The sequence below is a fragment of the Lontra canadensis genome, unplaced genomic scaffold, assembly GCF_010015895.1.
Source record: "Lontra canadensis isolate GAN:19392208 unplaced genomic scaffold, GSC_riverotter_1.0 scaffold5, whole genome shotgun sequence".
In the NCBI taxonomy this organism is placed as follows: Eukaryota; Metazoa; Chordata; class Mammalia; order Carnivora; family Mustelidae; genus Lontra; species Lontra canadensis.
Window position 1 is genome coordinate 608,637 of NW_022630999.1, and position 9,266 is coordinate 617,902.

General features: G+C 33.7%; 1 pseudogene; it reads right to left on the reverse strand.

Annotated features, from left to right (window-relative positions):
* Window positions 1-3,795: 3,795 nt before the first annotated feature.
* On the reverse strand, window positions 3,796-8,883 carry LOC116864398 (annotated as a pseudogene).
* Between the last annotated feature and the right edge of the window lie 383 nt (window positions 8,884-9,266).

A 9,266-nucleotide genomic window follows, 5' to 3' on the forward strand; every position in this document is an offset into this window, starting at 1 on the left:
TTACTGTCAGTTTCTTCCTTTATGCCTGTTACTATTTGCTTTATATATTTAGCTACTCCTACATTGGTAGGATAGATATTTGCTGTTGTTATATCTTCTTTTTGGATTGATACCTTTTGATATCATTTTGCAACATCCTTCTTTGCCTCTTGAATTGGTCTTTATTTTAAAGCCCATTTTATCTGACATAAGTATTGCTACCCCAGCGTTTTTTACACTTCCCTTGCATGAAACACCTTTTTCCATCACTTTACTTTCAGCCTGTTTGTGTCCTTAGGTCTGAAGTGAGTCTCCTGTAGGCAGCATGTAGATGGGTCTTTTTTTTTTAACCCATTTAGTCACCCTATGACTTGTGATTGGAGTATTCAGTCCATTTACATTTAATTATTGATGAGTATATACTAATTGCTATTTTGTTAACTGGTTTCTAGTTGATTTTGTAGCTTTTCTTTGTTCCTTTCTCTCTTCCTTTGTGGTTTGATGCTTTTTTTAGTGTTACTCTTTGATTTCTTTATCTTTTGTTTCTGAATTTACTGAGACCTTGTTTTATGGCCTGGAATATGGTCTATCTGGTAAATGTTCTGGGTGGACTGAAAACAATGTGTATTCTGCCATTGTTGAGTGGAGTCTTTGAAAACATCACTTGAATCAAGTTGGTTGTAAATATTAGAATCTTCCATATCTTTGTTGACTATCTACTTGTTCTGTCAATTATTGAGTGAAGGATATTGAACTCCCTATTTGTGGAGTTGTCTGTTTCTATATGTATTAGGCAAATACATTATTTAGTATATTTATACCCTCTTAATGATTTGACTGCTTTAACATTATGATGACCTTCTTTATCCCTGGAAATATTCTTTGCTCTGAAATCTACTTTCTCTGATACTACTATAGCCATTCTAGATTTCTTTTGACTAGTATTAGTGTGCAATATTATTTTTCACCCTTTAACTTTTAGCTATTTGTGTCTTTATTTTTAAAGTGAATTTTTTATAAGTAGTATGTAGCTGAGGATTGCTTTTTTAAAAAATCCAGTATGAAATTCTTTGCCTTTTAATTAATGGTATTTTATTGAGTATATTTTAGTGATTTCATTTTACTTCTTTTGTTAGCTTTTTAGCTGTAACTTTTTGTTTCATTACATCAGCAGTTGTTTTAGAGTTTATAGCAGCCAACTTTAACCCATCATAGTCTGCTTTCAAGGGATATTATAACACTTCACATATATTATAAGAATTGTTGTATAGTATACTTCCATTTCTTTACTCCTGATTTTAATGCTATTTAATGCTACGTACTTTATTTATACATATACATCTCACAAAAACAAAAACAAAACAAAAAACTTTATCATTGTATGTAATAAAATATTTAAATGATAAGAAAAATCTTACATATTTACCATTTAGCTACTCTACATTTACCATGTAGTTTATCATGTAATTACTATGATGATCTTCATTTCTTTGTATAAATCTAGATTTCCATCCATCATTATTTTTCTATTACCTGAAGATTGGCTAGTGATGAATATTTATTTTAAAAAATAATTTTGCTGAGATAGATTTGTAGCTTGACAGTTGTTTTTTCTTTAAATATTTTCAAGATGTAACTCAACAGTCTTTCACATTGTTTCTAATGAGAAATCTGTTGTCATTCTTATCAACAGATGGGCTTCTCTGTACAAAATATGCTGTTTATTATGTAAACGTACTAAAACTATAAAGGATTTTATCTTTTTTTACTTTTTTTTTCCTCACTGGTTTTAAGCAATTGTATTATAAGTTGGTGAAGTTTTCTTTGTGTTTCTTTTTGTTTTTTTTTTTTGTGTGTGTGTAGGGTTTATGGAACTTCTATGGAACTTTTATGGAACTTCTATGGGTTTATAGTTCTTCATCGTATTTGAAATATTTGAGACAATATTTCTTCAACTATTTTTTTGTGTCTCATTCCCTTTCCTTTGTAAACTCCAGTTATACATATATTAGGCTGCTTGAATGTATCCCATATCACACTGATGCTTTTTAAAAATTAAGAAATTTCTTTGTTTTTATTTAGATAGTTTCCATTACTTTTTTTTCAAGTTTATTGATCATTTTACTAAAATGCTTGGTCTGCTGCCAATCCTAAACAATGTAGTTTTCATTGCAGACATTATTATTTTCACCTCTGTGACTCTGATTTGGGTTCTTTTTTATAGCTTCTATGTTTGTACATAATTTTTGAACATTTGTAATACAGTTATAGTAATTGCTTTGTAATGCCCATCTCCTGTCTGCTAATTTTAACATCTGTGTCAGTCTGAGTTAGTGTCAGCTGATTTATTTTCATCCTCATTATGGGATGTATTTTCCCTCCTTCTTTGCATGTTTGATAATTAATTGCCATTTGATAATTAAATGCCAATTAAATTGGCTTTGTGACTTTACATATTTGGGTGCTAGATATTTTTGTATTCCTATGAATATTCTTTTTTAAAAAAGATGATTTATTTTTATTTGCGGGGGAAGAGGGAGAGGGAGAGAGAGGGAGAGGGAGAGAAAGAACCTCAAGCAGACTCCCCACTGAGTGGGGAGCCTGATGCAGGGCTCAATATCAGGACCCTGAGATCATGACCTGAGCTGAAATCAAGAGTCAGACACTTAACTGACTGAGCTACACACACACACACACACACACATACACACACACATATATATTACAGTAAATAGTATAGTGAATATATAGTATATATAGTATAGTATAATTAGTATAGTACAGTATAGTGAGTCTTGATATATGGTAGTAAGGCCTTCACTTTTTAAATTTACTGTTCTTAAAGAATTCCTTGTCTATTCATAAGCCTTTGCATTTCCTTATGAATTTCGGAATCATCAATTTCTGCAAAAATTACCTGCTGGGATTTTAAGTCATTTACACATTGAATTGATAGATTGGTTTGGGTTAAAGTGACATTTTTTAATATTTGTTCTTTTTGTCCATGAACATGATATATCCTCCATTTTTTTAGCATCTCTTAACTTCTCTCACTAATGTTTTATAGTTTTCAGTGTAAAAGTGTTGTACATTTTTGTTCTGCTCAGTATTTTAAAGGCTGTCTATATTAACAAGGATCATTTACTCATTTTCTCTCCAAATGTTTTCTAAGATTTCAAAATGGTGAGAAAAACCAGATGTGGGTCAGTCTACAAGAAGCATATAGGGTAGTGATAAGAAGAGTTCATCATATTCATGGTTCAAGTAGTAATTTTATATAATTAAAGCAACATTATAACATATTAAATTAATATTAAATTTTAGGATGTCATGAGTTTATTTTTGCTTTTACATTTGTTTAGATTTTGGGGGGTGGCATAGGAGGCACATTTGCTTTATTGTTTATTTGCATATTTAAACAAATACAATAAACCCTGTTTTAAAAATATAAGGCACATAAAATCCTCCAGAACTTCCATATTCTTTTAAAATTCCTATTGTCTAATAAAAGTATTTGCACTATAGAACTAGAGCTATCAGGAAATTCATATGATAAATTTTTTGAATGCAGGATACCTGAAACTTTATTATATCTTACCTCATTGGACAATTGAACAGAGTCAAATCAAATGTTTGTATGTGAATAATTATTATAACTACTGTTACACTTGCAGAAGCCTTAATTAGCTTACCCACATATGTACAGTCAGATCCTCAAATGTTAATTATATAAAATCTAAAGGAAGAATGGTATGTAGGGAGATAGCATTTTTAGTCTTCCTTCTGTAAGTCACTTGCTATTTGCAAAGGCTAGTGTCATAAGATGCTAAAAACCATGGACAAATACTGTTCATCTGACACCTGAATCCAGCCATCCTGATTGGTATGGTAATGCCTGAATGTATCTGTCAATGCTGGTAAGGAAATCATGGAATGTTGCACTTAGGAGGCCACAGAAACTTCACTTTCACTGATCATGCATTCTGCAAGAAGATGCAGCCTTGGATGAAGTCACCAAATTATTTTTCCCTGCCCACATCTGTCAGACTTGCAAAGGAGGATGTCCTGAAACTGGTCAGAGAGCTGGTACCCTGAGAGTGCTTGCCTGAGCTTGTTCTTCTCAATAATCCTAGAGTTGTCCCTGTGATAAGAGTGGAAGATGTTCTGCTAGTCTGTGACGTACTTACAGATGCCAGTGAACTTGCTTTTTTCTTTCAAACACAGACAAAATGGACCTGACAGTCAACTGATTAAATGGAGTCCATATCCCATTGGATAGTGCTTGCTGAAGCTTGTTGTCCAATATCACTCCACTCCTGTCTTTATCAACCCTTTGGAAAACATGCCACAAGGAGTTCTGGTCTGAGTGCTGCACCTCTGGCAGGGCTGGCCCAAGGCCTAGGCAGTAGGGTAGGTGCCATGGGCTCCGTTGCACAGCTGGGCTGAGGCACTGGGGGAACATGAGAGGCGTTTAGGTTTTACTCTGTAAAATTGACAGATCTGATTAACATCATGGTAAAAATAATTTAATGGATCCACAAGAGCTTTTCTCTTGTGCAAAATATCTATTTATCACTGAAATTTGAAAAACTGTTTAAGAAAATGATTTTTGCTTAATTCATGTTCATTGTAAAATTGAATGTCAAATACATAGGTATAATAGTGGATGAAGTAACTCAAGGAACTTTCTAGAAATAGCCTCTCTTTGTTTTAAGAGTTTAGTTATTGATGGAATTTCTTCCTGAAGGTAGCAGAAGAAAATCCACTAAAAAATTCTTTTATTAAATGAAGTGTCAAAGGAAACATTCTGACACATCCAAGGTAGAGGATAAGCTCCAAGTCTCATAGTCCATGAGAACTTAACTTGTGGTTTTTAGTCATTTGTATTTGGGTCATTGGTCATGCCTGATTAAAACACTGAAACAAAAAGTGTAAAAATACAAGAGCTATTTGTTTGGGACTGAACTCAAAACCAGAGGATTTTAAGAATTTTTTTGTTGAGGGATTGTTTTTGTTTTTAATATTTGGTCTGACATGATCTCTGAAACATTATTCTATGAGCACTTTGGGTGAGGGCATCAAGTGTAAAGTAAGGCAAGATGCAAGGTATATCTATATACTAATATTTGGGTGAAAAGTAAAGACCTTAATTGATCATAGTTTTCCAAACAGATATATCTGACATCATGTAATTTAAATACCAAGATCTACTACTAGTTTGTCCTCTTTTCCTACAGGTATTTAGCATCAGTAACTGTGATCATAATCTCAAATACCAGGCACTTGGTTTCATGAATATGTGTTGAATTGAAATAAATTTTGCTTATAAATGCAGAGAAAATCTTGTTTCTTGTCAAAACAACAAAAATAGTAGTTAACTCAAGAAAAGCCATGTTAATTATTATTATTATTTCTATAAAGGTAATAGTCATTTTATTATATCATCTATAGGCTTATTATGAAAGACCTAAAAATGTGATACCTTTGCAATCAGGGGAAGGAGAGGCCCTGCTTTTTTTATGATGTTATTCTCCAATTAGTGTGTGACTAATAGAGAAAGTATGTGACTCTTGGGGCATCCCTGCAGGTACAGTGAATGAGCAAATTCTTAGCAGCATTATGACATCACCAGGGAGCGTGACTTGGGTCAAGAGCTTGGCAGGAGGCTTTGGGAACAGCAGAATCAACAGCAATCAGGATTGGCAAGCCAACATACTGGCCACCATAAAACTGAAAAGAGAGCTTATTGTACCTCATGCACAGCAGCAGGTTTAACAGAAAAGTAGACATGTTTATAGTCCCAGATTTACAGCATGCCTTATAAACACCTTATTACTTAGAATCCAGTCTGCTGTCCTAGAAACTAAGAATGTGACTTTGTTAAGCAGTAGGATTTGTTGACATAAATGTCTTGACTAAGTTTGCCATTGTGGTTAACCCAAACGCATTTACTCCTGGGAAAGTAAACACAAGCAAACAAAATGCCTCTTATACTACAATACAGTAAGTTTCAAATTGACCAAACTTAATGCTATGACATAAATATGCTTAATGTTTATGGAATTTTTTAGAAACATTTTGCCATGTTGGGCTTACCATCCTGTATAAGTCTTATTACTAAATGGGAATGTGTTTTCAGAATTACATGTGCTTAAAGACTTCATCAGATATATTCAGAAAACCTGCCATGAATACTGGGGCTGACCATGCAGCAAATAAAATGGGTCATGGTCTCCTCAGACATTAATGTGGATAAATCAGTTCTGCACCATGTAATAGCTACACACTGAAATGGTTACCAACAATTAAAAATAGAGAACTAATGGAAAATAAATGTTGAATAAATATTATAAAACCACATGAAAATACATTCAAGGAAGGCAAAGTATCTGGCTGGAACCCACAAAGTTGAAAAAATTCCTAGGGAAAAATGAAAATTCAGACTGATCTTCTGCTGCTTAAAAATTCATCTAAAACCCTTGGTTCATGGGTAGGTTGTTGAAACTACAGACTCAGGACCATTGGTGAATAACATAATCAACTTAGCAGGTTTCCTAGCCTTTGAGGCTTATGGTCAGCAGTCTTCAAGACTCAAAAATTCTATAGCAGAAAAGTTCTTAAGTCATATACAAATGGGTAGCCATGATTACATAGTTTAGATCTAAAATAATGACCAACTTGTTTTGAAACAGAATTTATGTCAATAAAGATCTACAGAAAATTAAGAAGATGCTGTCTCTGCGATTACAGAATAAAATGTGAACAATATACAGTTGCTGATTTACCAGATCCTACAAAGTGGGTCCTATTAATGATAAGAACTTGGGAATTTTTCTAACAGCACAGTGTAGTTGGCTTCATAAGCTACAGCAAAGAAAAATGACCACATAAAGCCATGAAAACATTTTTACAAGTTTAAGATATGAGAAATACTGTTCTGCAGTAGCATATTCAAGAATGATATCAGGGGTTTAGTTGACTAAGCTCCATGAGTCTTCTCCAAATCAAATGTAAGCCCTATTAACAGAAGTGAAATATTTAAAATGAGAGAGTTGACGGTTGCAATTATTGTGAATAGTTCTGGGCACACAAATTAAAACTGACATTGACAAACTAAAGGAAACCCAAAGGAAAGCGATTTGAACAGAAATTAGGACCACATTATGAGAAAGTTGAAAAAGGATGTTTATTTTGTAAAAAAATGTTTCAGAGAAATATGATCATTGACTCAGATACATGGAATATAACACAATCTAGTTTTGTTCCAGTTTCAACAAATATAAATTATAAGGAAACCAACAAAACATAAGAATGAACGTTCTGTTTCTAAATAAGCAAAATTGTATAAAAATAGGATGGCCTTCCTTGGGAGGATGGACATCACTGGAAATGTTGAAAGGTTGAACAACCCGCTGGTGGTTATTGTAGAAGATACTAAAGCTCTGGAGGGAAGGGAGATTGGACTATATAGAGTGGTTTTAAAGTCATTTAATGGAACCTTAGAATCTGCAGTGAAACAAAGAAACTGAGTAATATGTTAGAGCTCTGCCTTTCTTTTGTCCCCCCTTTATTCAAGGCAGTTTGGGTCAAATTTATTTTATATATGGCACTCTACCCAAGATTTAATTTTATAAAAGTTTTGTGCTACTAAAAAAAAATCATAAACCATTACAGAAGATGATTTCTGAAGTTAATTCTGATGTTATTACATGATTCAGATGTGAAAAATTCCATCTTTGTGGTGTGACCCACTGTCATGTTTCTAAGACCAGAGGAGATCTGTTTAATGAAATGCTGGTACTTGGAGGGCTTAGAGGATTATATGTGAAGGAATAGCAATTGGTTACTATCAAGACTGTGGCTTAGGTAGAAGAGAATAATTCATAGCAGGGATGTAGTCAAGGTAAATTTCTAGGATAATCAGAAGAAAACCCTACAGTCTAGAGATGTGACATATTGGAGTAATTTCTAAAACCACATGACTATTGTTCACAACATTGTGAAAGAGAAAACATCCCTGGCCTCCAAGGGATGTCTCAGTGCTGATATTCCTTAAATCAGATTTCATTTACAGTGAAGCACTCATTTTTGAGTTACTTGTAGAAAGCTTAAGTCTCTGAGGTCAGGGAAGAAGGCTGATTTAATTTTTTATGTATCTTAGCATGTTAAGGCCACTGAAATAATTCCAGAGAAAGGGTGCATCTTTCTTTGACCATCCTCTTCTAAGAAAAGCAGTTGATAATTAGAAATTTTATCCTAGACCTGATCTCATTTTGTCTCCCAATGATGACCTAAGGAATATAGGACATGCATTTTCACCTTTAATTCTGAGATGAGAGAATTGGATTTCAGAAATAATCATTGACCTGTCCAGATCACACAGCTAATTCATGGGGGACCAGGATGAAATCTCTCTTGATCCCAAGTTCAAAACTCTTGTAATATTGTCAGCACGTGAATTCTTTAACTAAGAAGCTCTGATAAAGCTCAGAGATCCCTTAAACTGTGTCTTTCTTCTTCTAATTTCTTTGTGTCTGACATATAGTAACTGCTATTTGACACAGCCTTAGTTTTGGATGTATAAGTGAACAAAAATCCTCACTTGGATTTAAATAGTAACATCTCTATTAAAAATCAACAGTTCTCTAGAAATAAACAGGTCTATTAAAAAAAACTTAATTCAGTGACTCAGCAAATCATGTTGTGATAACTTTCAGTAATTACTTTTTATTTTTGTTTTTGTTTTTCTAAGTGTCTATGGTAAGAGAAGCATGCAGAAAAACATCAGGTTTTGCATGCCCTTTTATTTTCATTACCTCTTCTACTACTTGAGAATGTCTGGCCTTTACCAGCCTGCTGAATTTCTGGCAGGTGGACCAGTCTTTGCAAAACATCCTGGATCATATTAGCTGAAAATAAATGTAAAGGGACCATAAGAAGCTAGATTTCCCCCAAATGGTGCCCTGGAAGAGGGTTCATTTTTCTTGACTGTTCAGTTTCTAGTTTGAGTCTTCAAAGTCCAGAGTGCCAGTGTCTTGGATGTAAGAATTATTAGTAAAAAAAAAAAAAAAAAATTCTAATATGGCCTCTATGGGAAGCAGAGAAAAAGCCACTGGGATTTTCTTATCTCTTTTTATACTTGGACTTCCCTGCCTCTTTCGTGTATGGTGTCTATTAAGAGGCAATTTACTCTTGCAGCCAACTCAGAGCAATTTCCACAGGATCAGTCTTACTTTCCTGGGTTAGTGTAGCTGAAAGATGGAATTTCTCAAAGGATAGTCCTTGAA